The 22,149-nt window shown below is 42.3% G+C and overlaps 1 long non-coding RNA gene across 1 annotated transcript; it reads left to right on the top strand.

The window, feature by feature from the left end:
• Window positions 1-14,422: 14,422 nt before the first annotated feature.
• LOC143785843 (uncharacterized) lies at window positions 14,423-21,694 on the top strand. The gene is made up of 4 exons (XR_013218111.1): window positions 14,423-14,629; window positions 17,638-17,660; window positions 19,196-19,471; window positions 21,379-21,694. It is a non-coding gene; the product is annotated as an uncharacterized LOC143785843 (long non-coding RNA).
• Window positions 21,695-22,149: the final 455 nt, after the last annotated feature.

The following is a 22,149-nucleotide window of genomic DNA, read 5'->3' as shown; positions in this document are numbered from 1 at the left end:
CTCCAGTAAAGTATAATGTCCCCACAGTGCCACAAACACCCCCGCAGCACGGTGACCCTAAAATGCTCCCTCCTATAGAATTATATCACAAAAGTCACCCCCTACACACACAGTATCATGACCGACACACAGTATCATGGGCTTTCAGTATGTTGCCCCCTCTTAGTATGATGGCTCCACAGAGATTGAGGGCCCCCACACAGAAGGAGGGCCTCCATAGCCCCCACGCAGAATGAGTGACCCCATGGGCTAGATCCAACAGCGGAATATGTGCTGCATATAGTGAATTTGCTACACATTGATGTGTGTTTGGGTGCTATAAACAAAAGGATGAAAGATCGTCTATTGATTTCAAATTCAGTTGTACTCATTTTTCATTTACTACTCAAGGTACATAACGGCTGCACGTATCTAGTGTTGGATTTATTGGCTTCCCAACCAGTTAGAGGGGGTTACCAGAAATTAAAATTGTTTAATGCAGATTCAAGAATTTTTCTGGGTCTTTATTTTGAATACCTGCCAACCCAGAGGCTTAAACATAAGGTAAGACTTGATTCATACTTATTAAGTGTAAAGGTACCTTCACACTGAACGATATCGCTAGCGATCCGTGACGTTGCAGCGTCCTGGATAGCGATATCGTTGAGTTTGACAGGCAGCAGCGATCAGGATCCTGCTGTGCCATCGTTGGTCGGAGCAGAAAGGCCAGAACTTTATTTCATCGCTGGATCTCCCGTAGACATCGCTGAATCGGTGTGTGTGACACCGATCCAGTGATGTCTTCACTGGTAACCAGGGTAAACATCGGCAAGAAAAGAGAAATGGCGGGCACCGCACAAAAATGGTAGGTCAGGGATCAACCACGTGCATATAACAACATATGAAAACTACGCAAAGAACAAAGATATGCACAACAGTGGGATCAACCATCAATATTAACTTTTATTGAACATGAAATCACAAAGGACAGCAACAAGGACACATAGTATAAAAACAATTAAAAGAAAAGACCAACCCAGGTCCCCCCTAGATAATCTTGAATAACAAAACACCGGACCAGTATAGGTATATACAAGATAAATACAGGTGTATATAAATAGTACATAAATATCAAAAAATTATTAACAGCCTATACTGCCAGCCAACCTCAGCCTTGAACTGCCAGTTTGTATAGATGATAATAAATAGTCAACATACTTATCAGTAACCAACCCTATATCAAAAAATAAATATAAGGGTGAAAAAAGAGTCCTAGACCCTATAGCGTATCTCAGGTCTGCCCCAATCCTAATGCATATAAAGGCTTATCCCTGATCCTGGTGTGGATAGGCATGACCATGAAAGTATCCAAACTGTGCAAATTCCAAAGCTAAAGTGCAAATAGAGATTACCAAAAAAAGTCCATAGGGGGGGACCAAGGCCCCACGCGTATCGACGCTACTGGAGCGTCTTCATCAGGGGAAGGTTGTCAGGGCCGCGCTTAGTAACCCGATGTTTACCCTGGTTACCAGCGTAAACGTAAAAAAAACCCCAAACACTACATACTTAAATTCCGGTGTCTGTCCCCTGGCGCTGTGCTTCTCTGCACTGTGTAAGGTCCAGCCGGCCGGAAAGCAGAGCACAGTGGTGACGTCACCGCTGTGCTTTCCGGCTGGCGCTTACACAGTGCAGAGAAGCACAGCGCCGGGGGACAGACACCGGAATGTAAGTATGTAGTGTTTGTTTTATTGTTTTATTTTACGTTTACGCTGGTAACCAGGGTAAACATCGGGTTACTAAGCGTGGCCCAGCGCTCAGTAACCCGATGTTTACCCTGGTTACCAGGGGACTTCGCATAGTTGGTCGCTGGAGAGCTGTCTGTGTGACAGCTCTCCAGCGACCACACAGCGACGCTGCAGCGATCGGGATCGTTGTCTAGATCGCTGCAGCGTCGCTAAATGTGACGGTACCTTAAGGGTGTGGACACAAAATGAAATTATACTTTGTTTATGCCGAACACTAAAAGGATCGTCCACTATTCCGATAACCCCTTCTGTATCCCTATGTCTTTCCCCAGTAAAATAACAACACTTGTGCTCATCTCCAGGGTCACCACTGGTTCTGCCGAGGCTCCCATGACATTGTTATGTCACGTGACCCCCGCTACCAATCAGCACTGGTTTCACTCTCCCCTCCTATGGATGTAATTGACAACCGGAAGACATGAGAGAACATCAGCTCTTGATTTGTCCGAAGGAGAGGAGAGTGAAGCCAGCGTTTTCCCCAGCATCCTCAGATATAAGTGTGATCATTGACCAATAACCTCACTCATTTATCCTTTCCCTTTTCTCCTTTCCTAACTTTTCCTGGGAATCTGTTCCCTTTTATCATCTGTTTCCTCACCCTTCACACACTCAATAGAACTTTCAATCTATACTTATTCAGATACTGGCTGATGGCCAATTCATGCAGCAATATGTGATTGCTCTCATTTATTAAGTTGATGGCTGGATCCTACATAACACCCTCTGATTTGTAAAGTGCTACGGAATATGTTGGCGCTATAGAAATACAAATCATTATTATTATTATTATTATTATTATTATATTATACTCTATAATCTCATGACAGGATATTGTGGTCTTGCCATGGGGGCAGAGAGGACACGATGGCAGTGAATATAGGATTATACTAAAAATGCCAGCATACGGCACTATGAAACGAAACTAATTTTAATATTTGACAAACGTGAACTGTGTGAATTACTTGGATTTTGTATCTTGTCGTTTAATTAAAAAATACTTTTCTGCTATGGCAAATATGAGTTACAAACAGATTGGCTTTTCTAGCTACAGTAGTCGTTGTATAAAAGTGTATAGTAATAAATGCATTATTCTTGTTCAAAGTGTTTGTTTTCTACCAAACAAGGGATGTTCATACTATGCTAGCATAACTATGTATGTCTCTATGTCTGTACCTGCCAGATACACCTTTACAGTACAACATTATGCATGGCATTTGTGTATATTGAACATATCACATTTAGACCAAAGTTTGTGTTATCCTATGGTTACTACCTTATGGCCTACAACTTAACATATGTATTATATCACTTATCTTAGATTTCACACTTGCTGTATTCCTACCGCACTATATGCCTGTAAGGCCGGCGTCACACTTGTGAGTGCAATGCGAGAAACTCGTGTGAGTCTCTCGCATCAATACCCGGAACTGCCGCCGGCATTTGGGACTGGAGCGTTCAGCTGCATAGAAATACATGCAGCCGCACACTCCGGTCCCGAGAGCCAGGTATTGATGCGCGAGTTTCTCGCATTGCACTCACAAGTGTGACCCCGGCCTTATAGTAACAATACATTAACCAGGTTACACCTGTAATGCTTGTTATCACCAGTGACGCTCACAAAGTGTCAGTGTGGGTATACACACAGTGTGCGTACAGGTGCACTCATCCCCGACTCCTGTCTGCGGCTGCCGCATGATAGGCTTCCAGGTGTATTAGTAGAGTCAGTGTTTTTTGTTTTTTTTTTATTTGTCCAAAATAGAATAAAAACATTTTAAAAAAGCTGTAACTTTGTTCAGTTAGTGATTTATGTACTAAAACACAGCAAAAGGACATAAATTAAAAAAACAGCGGGGGGAAAAGAGGCAGCCGGATTTACCAACATATGTCAGAAAACTAATGGACTTACAGAATGTAGCAGCCCCCCTTCATAAAGGTGGAGGCAATATACAGTAGGTGCAAAATGCTGATGAACCAACCACTCTCACATCGGAGTGGTCACCTAGTTATAGAATTACACACGGATAAGACTTGTATAGAAAAAGAAAACAAAAAGCAGCACCAAAAGAAAACAAAGGGTGCAAAAAATCCTTCCAGGTATATACCAAACCTCATGCTATTATCCAGAAAAATGAAGGCAGCACTCCAATAGAGAAAAATAAAAGTGATTTATTGGCCCATGTGCGACGTTTCAGTCCAGGATGTGGACCTTTCTCAAGCTTGAGAAAGGTCCACATCCTGGACTGAAATGTAGCACATGGGCCAATAAATCACTTTTATTTTTTTCTATTGGAGTGCTGCCTTCATTTTTGTGGATAAGGCTTGTATAGTGCGCCAGTCACACAGATGTAATGCACAGTGCCTTGCTTACAGCCTATTAACGACGCCCATACTAATTAGATTTGGCGGGCTGCCCAGTGCTGTATAATGTTAGCCTTGTAACGGTTAGCCTTGTTATGGTGCCTGTCCCAGTGGGGTGCTGCTCAGTTGCCGAATCTAATTGAGGGGCATGGTTAATGGGCTCTAAGCCAGACACTGTGCACTACATATGTGTCACTGGCTTATTTGAATGCTGTAAAAGTAAGAAAGCGCTAATGATTTAAAAAAATAGAAGTGTTAGTAAATCGTCTTCAGAAATTAAGGGAACTTATCAGAACATTCATGCTGCCCAAACCACAGGCACTCACAACCACAGGCTGGCTGTACGAATGGGGCCAGGTTTATTATTCTCTGAAAAACTTCAGCATGTCAGAAGACTTGTACTTTCGAGATCTCGCCTGGAAACACAACTGGAGACCAAGTTATTTGGCTACGCCCCTGCTAGATGTTCCCTGTGCTGCTTGAGGTGATTGACAGATCACTCCTTATGTACACATGAGGTGTTGGGGAATCATGATCAGCATGCACATTGGTGCAGTACGAGCTGTCAGTCATAGGGCAAGGACGTGATTACAGCCACTGACTATAATACAGCAGATTTCAACAGCTGACATGTGCCCCTAACAGCCACGGGTGGAATCGCGATCTACCTGCAACTGATAATAGCCGAGCCAGAATCTCAATTTGCAGACATTGTATTTCGGGGTACAACCCCTCATCAGTGCAAAGAGGAGATCTGGTTTGGCTGGGTGAGAGGCGTCAGACCGTTATGCAAGAAGTATCGTTTCTCCTTGCGGAGATCGAATATTAGGTTAAGAAAAGTTACATCAGAACTTTATCATCGCGAAAATGTTTCTTACAATAGGACAATTTCAGCTTATTTAATTGATTTTGCAATACGGCAGCTTAGCAATAATTATTACTAAATGATTGCTTGGTCTTGTAATGTTATATTTAACACACAATTAATTGACTCATCGCACTGTTTTTGTGGCTTGTAGTTTATAGATAAACTGCTTGCATTCCATTTTTTATGGGCAATTATAAGTTTGCCTCCTTTTTCTCTAACTGCCTTTGGTAATTATTAGTTTGTTGCCGATGCATATGATATACTGCTAGTGCTAAACTCAATTCACAGCATGCTTTTGATGGAGCGTTGGTGTACAGTATAAATTGAAAATCTCCCGATGTACATAAGTAAAGAAGACCTGTCACCAGGTTAAAAATGCGACTTTTGCTCTTATTTTATTCCTATTGCTCCTCTGAGTATTACTTTTTTTTTTTTTAAATCCACCATGCAATACTATTGGGACGTTACTCACAGATCCTCCTGGGCGTGTTTTTAGGTGGCTCTGCATTATTTCTCTGTCAGGTACATCCCTTAGAAAAGACCATAAAATGTTGCAGGGAATTATTTTTTCTTTATTTAATGACCTTTGGCTCAGTCTCGAACCATTGCGACATGATGGATGAACGATCTGTAGGAAGATCGATCTTGTACAAGCCTAGATAGGTCCACCAGGGTCTTCTCCACTGTTATCTTGATAGAATCAACCATTGGGTTGTTCACCTCATTCCTCCTATTATTCCAAGCTTATTCGCCGTGCAATGCTCCTCTGGGAAATTAAATATGCAAATTTCCTCTTCTGAGAAAAAGAGGACTTAACTGTGACTTGTAGGATCGCTTCTTCCAACAGGTGGCGCTATAGAGTTAAGTCATCTTTTTCTCAGAAGAGGCAATTTGCATATTTAATTTCCAAGAGGAGCATTGCACGGCGAATAAGCCTCCTTACCTTGACAAGCCAGCTGGTATGTCACTCTCCATAAGGAGAAACATTACCCCTTAGACCCCAGTCCAGAGCCTCTCACCTAGCCAAATCAGTTCTCATGCTTCGCACTAACGAGGGCCAACAGCCCGAAACATGGTGTCTGCAAATTGAGATACTGATTTGGCTTTTATCCTGTCATATTGCACGACTTGTTAAAGGGTTGATTGTGACTTGTAGGATCTCTACTTCCAACAGGTGGCGCTATAGAGTTAAGTCCTCTTTTTCTCAGAAGAGGCAATTTGCGTAGAGATGGTGGAGGACACTCTCATGGGCTTAGGACCCTCCTCCACCCCCATTCCTCCATTCCAATCCCCCACATCCCTCATTGACCTTCCCCTGCATCCCATCATTGTCCTCTCTCCTACCTCCATCCATTTCCTCTCCTCCACCTCCATCATTGCCCTCTTCCCCACCCCATCATTGGCCTCTCCACCACCTCCATCATTGCTCTCTCCAGCACCTCCATAATTGCACTCTCCACCACCTTCATCATTGCCCTCTCCACCAGTCCCATCATTGCCCTCTTAATCAACCCATCATTGTCCTCTCCATCACCACCATCAATGCGCTCTCCACCACCTCCACCATTGTCCTCTCCACCACCTCATCATTGCACTCTCTACCACCCCATCATTGCTCTCTAATCCACCCCATCATTGCCCTCTCCACCACCCCATCAATACCCTCTCCACCACATCAATCATTGTCCTCTCCCACCACCTCCATCACTGCACTCTCCACCACCCCATAATTGCCCTCTCCACCACCCTCACTATTGCCCTCTCCACCACCCTCATCATTGCCCTCTCCACCACCTTCATCATTGCCCTCTCCACCACTCCCATCATTGCCCTCTCCACCACCCTCATCATTGCCCTCTCCACCACCCCCTTCATTGCTCTCTCCAGCACCCCAATCATTGTTAAAATTCATGGCAAAAATTGGTTCACAAGGACATGTATGGTAACCAACTTTTGCCATGAATTTTAACAATATTTTCTAAATAAACTTTTTTGGACTTTGAAGAAGCTGGAACGTTTTTTCCTTTTTTGACATACACGAGTGATCACACGAGTTCCGTGCTTCAGCAGGCCATATGCCACTGCAGGTGAGCTGGTTTCTGTGACGGGGTGTATGGCAGAGCAAGAAGGGACAACAGGCCGAGGGACGATCCAACGAGATTTATTAAAGGAGGGAGCATACAACATCAAATATCCATAATGTCCTTCAAGTCCACGAGAAGTCCACAATAAGTCCAAGTAAAGAAACAGATCTGGAGGTGCTTTCCAGTAATCCCGCACCCGATAAACGAAACAATAGTCCTTCCATGAGTCCAACACATCCACCACAATCACACGGATACCGATTGCTTCCTCAGACAGCTTCGGTTCCTTCTCTTCCAGTATCCAACACACAACTGGCTAGATCACACATGGGTCTCTTGTCTGTGCTCCTGGGATCCGCCCATGAAGGGGGGTAGGGGTTACACCTTCTATTCAATGGCTGGGTCCACCAGAAGATTCCAGACTTGTTGGCTCCGCTTAGTCTATCCAGTATGTACATTTGACCAGCCACCTGCTGTGAGGAAGAATGGCTATTCTTCACTAGTTGACAAAGCTTAATTACATTATAGCTTAGGGCTGCAAGTATTGGGGGAAGGAGACATATTGTTACAGGTGAACTCCAGCACAAGAAAATACATAAATTACAGCTAATAGAAACCAGAGAACAGTTACATACATCAAATGGCATATTATTCAAATACAGGACAGGGCAAAAATACATATCATGACAATCCCTTCCCCTCCCAATTTGTGTACGTACTAGGGACCTCTACAGGTCGCTGGTTAAGTACACACAGGCAGAGCGTAACTTACATGTGGCTTCATGCAGCCACGAATTGGCATCGTAGCTCTCCCACATCATTGCCCAGGAGAACATCTGCAGGCAGACCACCCATCACCCCAACCACACATCGCCTGACCCAAAAACCAAAGTTCAGATCCACAGTGGCTGTGGGAATAGTCCTCCATTGTCCACCAGCCAGTTCAATGACAATCCCAGGTCCTCAATGGATTGCCTCAGGCCGAACCACTCGGGGATCAGCCAGTGTGAGGAAAGCCCCTGAGTCACAAAATCCAATAAGTCTCTGTCCATCCAGCATGACCTCCTGCAAGTGCTTACCTCGATGAGCAGAAGTCGTCATAGCTGCAGGTTGCACACCATAAACTCCTAGTGGTGCAACATGGGTGGGTGAGGCACTAGGCCAGTCCTCACGTAGTGGTGACACGTCTTCCTCCATGGCACTTGGCTGTACATAATTAATAATACAACTGGGTACAGGATCAATCCTCATTTGAACAGCTGGGCAGGAGGCTTGCAGATGCCCTGGCTGCCCACATCGATAGCATCTATGCTGGGTCTCACTCCATCCAAGGCATCCTCTTGGGCGAGGGGTAAGGGAACCTGGAGGCCAGCTCCCACCTGAAGGTGCTGTAGGGGTTTGAGGATGACTCCTCCATGGGCTGGCTGGGCATGAGGCCTGCAGATGCCCCGGATGCCTACAACCATAACACCTGTGCTCTGCTACTTCCTCTCCTTGTCGTATTCCAGAAAACGCAGTAGAAGCAACTGAAGGCACATTTACACCGGTATCAGCATGAGGTGGTGGCTTAGAGGAACGGGGAACAATGGGGACAGAAGAACTGGGGGCCACCAGTGTTATGGAGCTGGTAGGCCTCTCTCGATCCTCTAACAGAACCCTCCACTGAGGCTTGATGATGAGAGCCTCATCAGCGAGAGATGCAGCTTCTTCCACTGTCGCTGGTCTCCTCTCACGCACCCATTCCCTGATCTTAACGGGGCACTGGGCAAAGAATTGTTCTTTTAGGATAACCTGGAGAAAGGTGTTCCATGTTAAGGCCTCCTCTGCCTCCAGCCAGCGATGACATATTTGTTTGAGTCTATGAGCATATATCTTAAAAGACACTTCCCCATCACAGGCCAAAGTACGGAACTGAGTCCTGTAAGTGTCTGACATCACAGCATAATGTTCTAGAATAGTCTGCTTAATCTCCGCATACTCACGGTTCCCTCGAGGGTCCATAGCTCTATAGGCTTCGGCAACTCCACCCTCTAAGAGCCCCACAAGATGTCGGACTCACTCCCTTTCCGGGACTTCCATTAATCGACACTGATGCTCAAAGTCCTGGAAGAAGCCCTCAATGTCGCCTGCAGCCTCATTAAAGGGCTTAAAGTCTTTGCGGGACACTCTGGGGAGTTCCCTCATGGTGGGTGCTGGGGTCACAGTCTGTCTGGAGCTTCTAGCTGCTTCCAAAGCGATCTGCCTCTCCAGCAATGCCATCTCCTGAGCTCTGTGAATGGCCTCCCTCTCCCTGTCCTCAGCTCTGTGAATGGCCTCCCTCTCCTCGGCTCTGTGAATGGCCTCCCTCTCCTGAGCTCTGTGAATGGCCTCCCTCTTATCGTCTATGGTGGCCTCTTCTCCCAGCAATGCCATCTCCTCCTCGTACCACACAGCCCACTGACTTTTTTGGATATTTACCTCCGGCTGCAGTCTTTCCTCCATTTGCTGTGAGGATCCTTCCTCAGCGTCATCTTGCAGGCGAACTCCTTCCAAAGCCTCAATTAGCTGCTCCTTGGAGAGTCCTTTAAAACGGACTCCTACTTCACGGGCCTTTGATTGTAGGCTCCCCAAAGTACAGTTCTTGTACTCTGCGGTGCTGGTTCTCGATGTTGGGCCATTGTCCTCCATTCCTTCTGCTCTGATCCCTCTGCTGCCAACCAGTTTGTGATGGGGTGTATGGCAGAGCAAGAAGGGACAACAGGCCGAGGGACGATCCAATGAGATTTATTAAAGCAGGGAGCATACAACATCAAATATCCATAATGTCCTTCAAGTCCACGAGAAGTCCACAATAAGTCCAAGTAAAGAAACAGATCTTTCCAGTAATCCCGCACCCGATAAACGAAACAATCGTCCTTCCATGAGTCCAACAGATCCACCACAATCACACGGATACCGATTGCTTCCTCAGACAGCTTCGGTTCCTTCTCTTCCAGTATCCAACACACAACTGGCTAGATCACACATGGGTCTCTTGTCTGTGCTCCTGGGATCTGCCCATGAAGGGGGTAGGGGTCTCACCTTCTATTCAATGGCTGGGTCCACCAGAAGATTCCAGACTTGTCGGCTCCGCTTAGTCTATCCAGTATGTACATTTGACTAGCCACCTCCTGTGAGGAAGAATGGCTATTCTTCACTAGTTGACAAAGCTTAATTACATTATAGCTTAGGGCTGCAAGTATTGGGGGAATGAAACATATTGTTACAGGTGAACTCCCAGCACAAGAAAATACATAAATTACAGCTAATAGAAACCAGAGAACAGTTACATACATCAAATGGCATATTAATCAAATACAGGACAGGGCAAAATACATATCATGACAGTTTCTTTTTCTCTTTTTGAGCAGAAACTTTTGACCTGGTAGAGGACCCATAGAGATTAAAGAGTAGACGTATGCAAAAGCCCATCATCATCAGGATACTTTCAAATCTATATTTAAAATTGCAGTCAGTGTCTTACGCTTAGTTACTGTATTTCTGTCTCTACTTTGGCAGGCATCCCACGAAATGTTAACACCAAACCCGGCGTACTTATATAGCCTCATCTGATCCTTATTTTGTGTTTACTGCTTTTCTCTGTCTCTTTTTTATACTTCAACTGTATTGTAACTTATGTTTCATCTCTTATGTCCTAATACAAGTTCTTTTGTTATGGGCAAATACTCAAATGGAAACACTCATATCCTGAAAAGTTTCTTTAATATTTCGATTCCTAGGCTGTTGTTTTAAGCAGGCAGCAGTGCTGTGCCACCATCAAATGCTGTGGCTGCCCTGTGCTTCCCTATCACCTTCTTTTTGCATTTGGCACCCTGAGAAAACAGGTCAGTAATTGGAAGTCATCAGCACACCCAGGTGAACTGTGACATCATCAAGGCCAGGCTGAACTGCGGTGACCTCAGGACCATGGGAAAATTCTGGTGATGATGTCACCACTGGTGAATGATGCTGCACTCTCAGCAGCTCATTCACCAGTGGTTTTCAACTGGGATGGTCGCATAATAGCACCGTCCAGGTTGAAAACTATTTAGCCACTAGACATGGATTACAGCATGGGACACAATGATGGACAGGTATGGTATGTTGTTGTTTTTGTATTTTACTTTTATTACAGGAGATCGAGGGCGTTGGGGAATTAGGTGTTGCAATAAGTATGGTTTAATTTAGAATATTAAAGGATTCTGTGTATTTTTTTTCAAATAAAGGATTTTATTTTGGCTGTGTCCTTATTTACAAACAATACAACTATAGGATTAGTAATGGATGGGTATTTTATAGACACCTCTCCATTATTAAGCTGTGGGCTTGATGTCACCTGACATTACAGAGGTGACATCAACCCCACAAATATAAACCCCACTTGCCACCGCTACAGGGCAAGTGGGAAGAGCAGGCCAAAGCGCCATAATAGGTGCATCTAATAGATGCGCCTCTTCTGGGCAGCTGCGGGCTGCTGTTGTTAGGCGGGGGGCCTATATCAATGGCCCCTTACCAGCATAAGAATACCAGCTGTGAGTTTTAGCAAGGCTGGTTGTGAAAAATGGGGGGACCCCACACCATTTTTTTTAAATTATTTGCTTAAATAATTAAAAAAACAGCATGGGGACCCCTCTATTTTTTGATAACCAACCTTGCAGTTTTGCCTGGTTGGGTCAAGAATATAGAGGGGAACCCACGTAGGGTTTTTCATTCATTTATTTTGTTAGATCGCAGGCGGCGGCTGTGGAATACCCCAATCATCCGTTCCTGCTGTCATTGTTATTAGTGGCAGCAGGTGTCAGATGATGGGGATAAGAGTCCCAAAAGCCCCCGGGGACCTGCTGTCATCGTTCGGACCTTAAGATAACTCTCATCATTCTCCTCTGCTTGCGCCAATCGCTGGCAGAGCAGGGGAGAATGATGAGAGCTGGCTTCAGCACCAGCTGCCTGGAAACAGCGCTTACTGCAGCGCTTCTTCCCTGGCGGCCTTCCATGTGGTACTGATGCGGCACACGGGCGGCACATGGTTGCCACTTATGTGCCACACATATTACACACACGGACACACGGGCACGAATATCTCAGGTACCGGTTTTTCCGGTACTGGAAATGTCAGGACGTGTGAAACCGGCCTAAACGGGTCACACTAGATACTAAAAGCAAAGGTTCACATACTTTTGCCACTCACAGATATATTGGATCATTTTCCTCATTTAAAAAATGACAGCCTAATATTTTGCCTTTCTTTGTAGGATTTGGTTCTCATTATCTACTTTTATGACTTGTGTAAAAATCTGATGTAGTTCTAAGTCAAATTTTTGCAGAAATATGAAAAATTCTGAAGGGTTTACAAACTTTTAAGCACCACTGTGAAGGAGGGGTTTGGGTGGAACACTAAACCATACCCCTTTTTTACTCTCTTCTGAATTCTTCTGATGTTCCTTTGCCAAATGACCTTAAAAACCTGGCGTGAGGCATTACGTGGTTGTTCAATATTTTAATCAAAGCTATGACAAGTTACGTTTCTAGGCGCTCCTTTGTTATCCCATCAAATTAAATCCTACTGTTTCCTGCTAGTTTACATCTATTTAAATATGTGGAATCTCTTTAGTTAATTGTGCCTAAATATATAAGGTACAAGTCAGCAAGCCTAATTATCATATTGCATATTATTAGTAATTAAAGTTTTATATTAAAATGCCTGATGGTTGTCTTGGACTGGGAGTTTTTACATCATGAGTGTCTAGAACAGACGTCAATATGGTTGTTTCTGCAACAACATAAGTTTGTCCAGAGCTTGTAGGAAACAGATACCCAGAGTATAAATCTGTCAAGTGAAGCTTTGCTTTGATGGTTATGGTCTATTTATTGGGCTTTATGGTGGGGACCTGACTGTAGTAAACATTTGCTTGGGCTGTCTTCTATTTGGGTACATTGACATGCGCCATTATTCACCCTAAGTCTAGGGTCACACCACCGTATTTTCTCTCAACTGAGAATCTGGCCAATTATGCTAATCACACTCTGACCAGAGTATGCTCATGGTGTGATCCAATTTTTTTGGATGAGGAGAAAATGGAAAAAAAATTCTCCATCTTCTCTAATCTGTCAGTCCATGAAAATCATGTCATCTGAGTGCAGTAGGATGTTATCCACACACTCATTGACTTGAATGGTCAAGTGTGATCCGATAATCAGATGCACTCGGCCATGCAGGACAATGGGAAAAAAAAATTGGACATTAACACGGCCCCATAGAACAACATTGGATTGAGCGCAATGCAATGTCTTGTTGGATTGCACTCGAATTGAAAATGTGGTTGTCTACACGAGCCCCTAGGGTGTATTTTCTGCCGGAAAACCTATTCTATAACACCAACTCCCAAGGATCCCACCCTGTAGAGTCCCAAAATCCACCAGGCAATTAACCAAAACCCAAACATAAAGGGGAGGTTAGCATCCACCTGATATACAACGCCCCACCACAATTTTTCCACCAACTCTAAGAACCCCCTCACCTCTGCTCGCCCAATGACCCAATGACATCATCATCCAACATATTGAACCTTACTTGAACCCCTAAATTAAGGGGCAGGAGGGTGGAACCTTTGCTCTTGGTGCTGACTGCTAGCACCCACCCTTTCTCTGACAGATAAACCCTTCTCAAATGTAAACATCCCCCTTACTGTCCAAACCATCTAAACTTTTGATCCCACAAAGCCCATGCTTCTACCCATATTTATTTTTCAACCCCTGCTTACCCTACAAACCAAGTCATGGGTCCCTCCGCCTATGGGTTTGCTGAGGGCTACGTTTTTGCTTTTCTTTGAAGCATTTTATTGCAGTATTTGATGCATTTTTTTGCAAAGTTTTTGTAGTGAAAATGTTGAAAAAAAAAACAAACAAAAGCCACACTATCGCTAAACAAGAATGCTAAATTGGGACAGAACGATCATATTAACAATTGTTCTTCCCCTTACAGTTTGTATCAGCCATTGTGCAGAAATCAGCCAGTGTAAATGGAATTTTAGGCTCTGTTCACATTGGCACTGTGTAGGGTGCCAATTGAAAAAAACATGTAACCCTGGCAGCACCATGAAAGACCCCATTATATGTAATTACATGGCTTTTTAATCCAATACGATAAATTGGGAATGGATTCATTTCTAGATCAGTCATACTTATCATTATAGAGATAACTGATAAAAGTGTGAACAGAGTTTTATGTAGAGCACAATCTTGTAAATTGCAACACCTGCCTGTCATACGGTATCACAGGTAATTTATAGCAGTGATTGTCTTACAGGTGCCCCAGAAAAGAAGAATGTCTTCACATTGCCAGTGACACATGAAAAGGTTAATTAAGTCTAATTAGGTACGCAGATTGGGATCTCCATGCCCATTGTGTGCCAGGCATGATGCTTGCTTCCACCCAGCCTTATCACAGCTCTATAAGTAGCCCGCCTCTTTCTCAGCAATACACACACATTCTATTTCTTCCAAAGTTCCTGTTCTAGGTAAGTACTTATTAAAATAAAACAAACTATAAGCAGTTACTAGAATCTATAATATATTTTTTATGTCTTGAGAATGCATTCCCTCAAGTTTCAGCTATCTTAGGTGATACTTTAAGGAAGATTTATATAAATAACTTAACTAGCAACACCTTGATTTCAGATTGTATAGTATTGCTAGAAATTTTATTACTATACAGTGTGGTTTAATGCATATCCAAATCTTAGCTTTTCTGATATTTAATGGAAATAGGTCAGCAGGTTTTTTCGATTTAATACGAGAGCAGAGACATTGATTCCAGTGATGTATCACTTACTGGGCTGCTTGCTGTCAACATTTTTATACAATCACAGTTTTCTCGGTTGCTGATCTTGCAGTTCTCTGAATGTTGAGCTCTCTATAACCCCACCCACACCTTTGATTGGCAGGTTTTTGTGTACACTGTATGTTGGCAGAGAGCTGCCAGTTAGTGGTGTGGGTGGGGTTTTACTGAGCAGTTAGACTAGGAGGCAGGAGACACCTAGTCCTGTAGTGATAATCTCCTGATGATAAAACACTTTTTATTGAAGCTGTTGTTCCAATTTTACAAGAAGCAGTTCTGGGAATAGATTCTGCCCCAGTTTCTTTAACTCCTTCCCGTTAAAGCCAATTTTCATTGTTGCGCTTTAATTTTTTTCTAAGAGCCGTAACTATTTTATGTTTCTGTTAATATAGCCATATGAAGGTATATGTTTCGTAGGACAAGTTGTGGTTTTGAATGACACCATTCATTTTGCCATACACAGTAATGTACCGATGTACAGAATGATGTAATGTACAGAAAATAATTCCAAATAAGGGAAATTTATGAAAAATTGCAGTTATACCAATTTTTTTTTTATAATTTTTGCAGCGTTTATTATGTGGTAACTATGACATGGTAATATGATTCTTCAGGTCAGACTACGGCAATACCACATTTCTATAAGTATATCTTAATTAATGGTTAAAAAATGAAAAATTGGCTTATGTCACTATTTTCCGAAATGTAACTTTTTAATTTTCTTCATTTATGGAGTTGAAGGGCTTGATTTTTGTGTTGTAAGCTTTTTACTGGCATCATTTTGGTGTATATCCAATATTAGGATCACTTTTTATTCCGTTTTATTTGGTGATGCTCAATGACCAAAAAACAACAATTTATGGCTTTTGCCATATAGGTTACATTTATTTTAATAAATCAGATTTTTTTTTGGATGCTGTCATATCGTGCATGTTTATTTAGGTCTTTTCATCTTTATTTTTATATTGGGAAAAGAAGGATGATTCAACCTTTTCTACTTTTTATTTGTTTTCATATTTATTAAAAACTTTGTTTTATTGATTTTCCCTTTTTTCTCTTATGCCCCCTAGTGAACTTGAACTATATACTTGCACTATATACTGCAATGCTACATATATGTAATTAATTAAATTATCTCATATAAAGTCGCAGGCTGGGCTTGATAAGATTACAAAGATGGTGGTAACGGTGGCTTTCAGTAGTCCACGGCTGCCATAGTAATTCATTGGCACCCCAAAATCTCGCCACACACCGAGCACAATTATTTAAATGCCTCTGTCAGAGATTGACTGCAGCATTTCAATGGTTAAACAGCTAAGATCGGAGTTAGCTCCAGTTGCTGCTGTTAGAGACCGGTGCTGGCTGTACAACACAGTTGACACCCACTATGTATTGGACGGGCTCAGCTCCTGATCCTGCTCCATACACCTGCACCCAAAGCAGGACACACATGTACATCCTACATTGGGAAGACGTTAGAGGAGCTGTTGAGAACTTAATTATTGATGACCTTTTATCAGAATAGCTCATCAATATAAGATTTGTGGGGACATTCACACTTATCAGCTGTTTGTAGGTTCCTCAGGTGCCAAATGTAATCAGTGTATAGAACTAGACCAGCACAGCTCCATACTCTGTGTAGTGGCCGGGTACTCAGCTATCATCTCATTCACTTTACATCTGGCCCCCACAGGAGTTGATCGGCGGGAGTACTGGGTGTCACACAACCACCAACATATTGATGACCTCAGGAACAGATGCAGACATAAGTAGGACTCTATGCAAGAGCAATATATGGGCCCTTTGCAGTCCAATAACTCATCATAATGCACAATCCCACCTGCTTTGGAGGTTGTAGTGCGCCCTCTTATCTCTTGGACCCCTGCATGACAGCACAGGTTGCACCAATAGTATGTCTGACCATGGATGACCTATCCTAAGGATAACTCATCACGGTCTAAGTACTGGACAACCCTTTACAGAAAACCACTATTTTAGCTACAGCTTACATGCTCAGGTTATGGCGTGACTTGGACTTACACCATTACTCACAAATTGTTAACAAACCCTTACCCAAGTATTCACAGATAAACATAACACAATTGTATATACAATAAGTCTAAGCCTTTAAAATGTATTATGTGCATTCAGGAGTCATTGATGACATTTTATGATAATATACAGTATAAATAGGAATGACTCATCCATGTAGGTGTGGAATTTCTAGTAAAGTTATCATATTATGCAAACTTATCTGTAGGGTTAACCATGTGTTTCTGACGTGCCCTTCAAAAATCTAGTTAACCTACGCACAAAATTATGTAGAACAAATGCAGACATGTGCATTGTTTTCATTACATGTGACTTCTGCCCCCATACACATTAGACTCAAGTCTGCCGAACCTAACGTCACAGTTGACTGACAGTCTAATGTGTATGGAAACCTCCAGACTCTCCTCCGACAGATTATGTTGGGGATGAAGGATCCAACCTGTTAAATTTCAACAGTTGATCCTTCTCCTCTGCACAGAGATAACCCGCAGCACGCGGCCTGTGTATGGGGGAGTTGGGATAGCTGTCGGGACAACTGATATTCGTCTGACAACAATCGAACCTGTATGGCCAGCTTTATTCTTATAACAAAAGTATATCCAAATAAATTAATAAAGTGTTTTTTTTTTGTTATAGGTGCTCCACCATGTCTTATTACGGTAGGTGACTAACAGATCTTTTGACCTCTCACATATTCTCCTATCCAATAAAACCTTAGAAACTCCATCTTTTTATATTATTTGTTCCATTTGTTCTTCAATTTATAAAATAAACTATTAATGCAGAATATTTTGTTATACCACTTGCCTGATATTCATTCAGAGAAAACGTAGCAACAATCAAATAACTAAAACATGTTTACTATTGTGAATTATAAACAGTTACATAAATTGCACTAAAAAAATTGGTCCTCATTCAGTGACAACTCATTTTTACTTGTCTCTTGTACTCCTGCATCAGATCATCTCTTACAGTTGTCCAACAGTAATCTGCAAGCATTGATGGATTCCATTTTCCTTGATATCTTTTCTCCATAGCCGCAATATTGTGGTGAAATCTCTCATCGTGCTCATCGCTCACTGCTCCCCAGTTTGATGGAAAAAAGTTTAGATGCAAATGTTAGAAATTAATCTTTAAGGACATGTTACTAGCTCTGTTTTATGCCTGCAATAGCAGACTTTATAAACTATGTTTCTGAACGGAAGCAAATGAATCTTAAATGGCTAACCCATTCATATACATTTAGGTTATGTCATAAATGTATAAGGTTGGGGATACATGGTGGCTTTGGCTGCAACAACTGTCGCACAACAAAATTTTAATAAACACCAAATAAGCGCTAGGCTGGGAACCAGTAAAATAAATGAATTTTATTTATAACAAGGATAAAAACATATATATGATATATAAAAGTAGAGAAAAACACAAGATGCAGGAGCAACTGGCAGGTATGGCTGGTAAAGTGGTACTAGTACATATAAAGTTACCCTCAAATTAACAATCGTATTAGGAAAATCTAACCACCTATTGAAAGGTAATGTAAATATAACTAACAATTCACTCAACGCGGCGGCCGTTGATGATCATGCACCACATAATACAATATATATATATCGTGACATAAATTAGTATATAATATATGTGCAAAATCGCATAATAAAAAAGATAAAATAAGTATATAAGAGGTGCAGAATCACCACCAGCCACAGCGTTCAGGAATGTACCATATAATAACAATATAACAAGGTCACAGTATAGCAAAAAGAAGGAACATATTACCCAATGTCAGCCACCAGCCAGGGACCCACGACACCCGACGCGCGTTTTGCTGAGGAAAGCTTCGTCCAGGGGTGGAATTGATTGCTTGCGATGATCTGCATCAAATGCAACATGTAGGATTTTGTTGCGGTCGGCGCAGCTTCAAAACGCCACATGCGGAGGCATCCACATACATCCGCATGGCCTGCGTACCCAATGTTAAAGTTAGGGTATGCAGAACGCATGCAGGCATAGGCGGAGCTGAAGGAAGAGGCGTGGCAGTAGGCAGGGCTTCACGAGGGAAGCAGGCTGCCGTCTGCAGCTCTGCCGAATGCTAGTGTGAAGCTAGCCTTAGTGTAATAAGTGATGCATATCATAGTTGTGATTCTAGTAATAATCTATTGTTTATGAACAAACTGTAATATTCATTTTACAGGGAACTACCCCGTGAATCACCCCCAACCCAACTATAATCCTGGACATTACAAACCACCACCTCCCCATCCTGGACATTACAAACCACCACATCCCCATCCTGGACATTACAAACCACCACCTCCCCATCATGGACATTACCAACCACCTCCTCCGCATCATGGACCCAGCTGGAGCAATGTTCATCATCCACCTAGTTATAATGGACCTCCCAGGCCCAACTGGTCTAATGGACACCATGGAGGATACTAGCCTGTAAGACTTTGCCACAGCAAGGGTGGGTTTAAATGTATTATATCACAGCAAAGCCAATGGTATATATCTGCTGTAAGGTGTAATCTTTCCTATAATTCCTAATACATTGCTGTTGCACATCTACACCTTAACTGCTTAGCGACCTAATCCCACTTTATGCACGGCAGATGCTGGCTGTGTTACATAAGCTGGCATCTCTCTGTAACAGCAGCGACTGGAGTAAACTCTGATCATTGCTGTTAACCATTTAGATGCCACTGTCAATCACTGACAGCAGTATTTAAATAGCATAATTGCGAGGATTACTCACATTGGCCCCAGCATAATGCAACTATGGAGAGCCAATGAGTTAACCTGGCCTGCTGAAGGCTCTCGTCACTGACATCTTAGTCCTCTTATGATGATTAGAAGGAGACTGGCTGAAGTTTGGCAGGGAAAAATGATTTGTATTGAATTTATGTAAATTAAAGTAAAGTCTGATATCTGTTCAGCCCACAGAGCATTATTAGCAAATCTGAAAAAAGAAATAAAAAAATTTTGTTCACCTGGCCCTCACCTGTTTCACCGTGCAATGCACCCAGTCAACTTCTTTGGTCCATTGACCTGTGCAGTTAATAAAGATGGCCCTGTGAAAACCGCACTGGGGACCAGACTGAAAAATATGTGAGGTTCGAGTGAGTGTATATATATATATATATATATATATATATATATATATATATGTATGTATATATATTTATTTATTGCTTTTTAAAAAGGGATTTTTACTACTAGGACAAATCCTTCTTAATTACTATATTCTCTCTTATAGGCCGGGTCACACTTGCGAGTGCAATGCAGGAAACTTGCGCGAGTCTATCGCATCAATACCCGGCGCTAGGGGCTGCTGCCGGCACTAGGGACCGAAGCGTGCGGCTGCATAGAAATACACACAGCTGAACGCTCCAGTCCTGAGTGCCAGGTATTGATGAGACTCACTCGAATTTCTCGCATTACACACGCAATTGTGACCCCAGCCATAAAATAAAACTACCCTATACTCACCTCTGTCACTGGCACCAATCCAAATTGTCGACGCAGTCTTTTGATGCTCCCATGATATAGTTTTGTCTTGCCATATGAGTGAGCCCTGCAGCCAATCAGCAGCCACAATGGAGCTGCTGTTCATCCACTTCCTGCTGCAACATTAGCGACCACTGATTGTTATGCCCCGTGAGCTCTGCAGCCAATCAGTGGTAGCTAATATTGCGCTCTACCACTGGAATGGTGTCGGTATATGACGTGAGTGTAGGGTATTTTTATCTAAGAGATAAGGTTTCTCCTTTTGGAGAGTGACATGCCAGCTCTGGCATGTCTGTATGAGGAGACTTAAATGCCTTGCATGCTCCTCTGGGAAATTAAATATGCAAATTGTCTCTTCAGAGAGGAAGAGGCCTTGAACTCTAGTGCCACCTATAGGAAATAGTAATCCTACAAGCCATTATTGACTAAGTTGATAATGATCTGTAGGAGCGCTACTTTTAATAGGTGGTACTAGAGTTCAAGGCCTCTTTCTCTCTGAAGAGACAATTTTCATTGGGAAGTTTTATGTTACAAATGGGAATATAAAATGTTAGAAGTGGTTGTCCTAGCAGTAGGCAATCCATTTACCTTGTTCCCAGCCCTTTATAATCTACAAATTGGTGCCTGACTGGACAATCCAATAAATATCAATGTTGCTAAGGCCTAATTTATGAGTTCACAAGTAATGCGGTATGCTTAGAAGAGTCACAATGTGAGTCAAAGCTGCTTTTCAAATAACCATTTTTTATTTTACTATTTTGAGCTCATTTTTTTCACAATTCTATCTTCCATAAAATAAATTTCTGGGATTACTCAACAAGTAGTTCATATTTTATATAAACTCATTTCCATTTTTCTCTGTTTTAGATCATGCGACGCGACGAATCTTCATAGTAGGAAGAAAAATTATTTCATTTCCTGTACAAATTTCCTTTCTATAACTATGTTAATGCATTTGCTTACTATTCCGGTTTCACTTGCGGTAAACTACGGTAAATGAATTGTCATTTGCTTTGCTTATCTGGAAGCTTAAAGTGTCTCACATACTGTAATTTATGGAAATAAAGCTTGTCAGACTGCACGTGCTCAAAGCCTTTATATCATGTAATGAGTTCTCGTTAGTTACAATTTAGTTTTATTCTTTCTGTATTTCATTCAAACAATAAAGAAACTTTCCTGTCCATAATAATAATCATACAACTATGCAGAGACAATCTGTACTTGGGGTATATTCACACATTTTGTATAATGCACTCTTTTTTGGTCACTTTTTATATGCTTTTTTAGGCTAGGTTCTTACCATGAGCTATTGGTAAGTTTTTGATTTTGCAGATTTTCTGCACCATTTCTGCATCTATTAAGTAAAATAGGTTACCAGTACTTGCCTTTTTTTTTAAATGCACAGAGTAAAAAACTCATCCAAAACTCATTGTTTAAATGTATCCTTTACTCACTCCTGATTTTGGCTTACAAATACTGAGGTAAAAAAACCTCACCAAATACTCAACGTGTGCACGTGGCCTAACAGTGTTTTTACTTGCGTACTTGCGTTTCTTACCCATTCACGTGAATGGATGAAAGGCACTGCAAAAACACTGAAAGAATTGGTGCGCTGCGTCATGGAAAAAACGTAGCAGG

The sequence above is a fragment of the Ranitomeya variabilis genome, chromosome 7 (genome assembly GCF_051348905.1).
Source record: "Ranitomeya variabilis isolate aRanVar5 chromosome 7, aRanVar5.hap1, whole genome shotgun sequence".
NCBI classification, from domain to species: domain Eukaryota; kingdom Metazoa; phylum Chordata; class Amphibia; order Anura; family Dendrobatidae; genus Ranitomeya; species Ranitomeya variabilis.
This window is presented reverse-complemented; position numbering and strand designations above follow the sequence as displayed.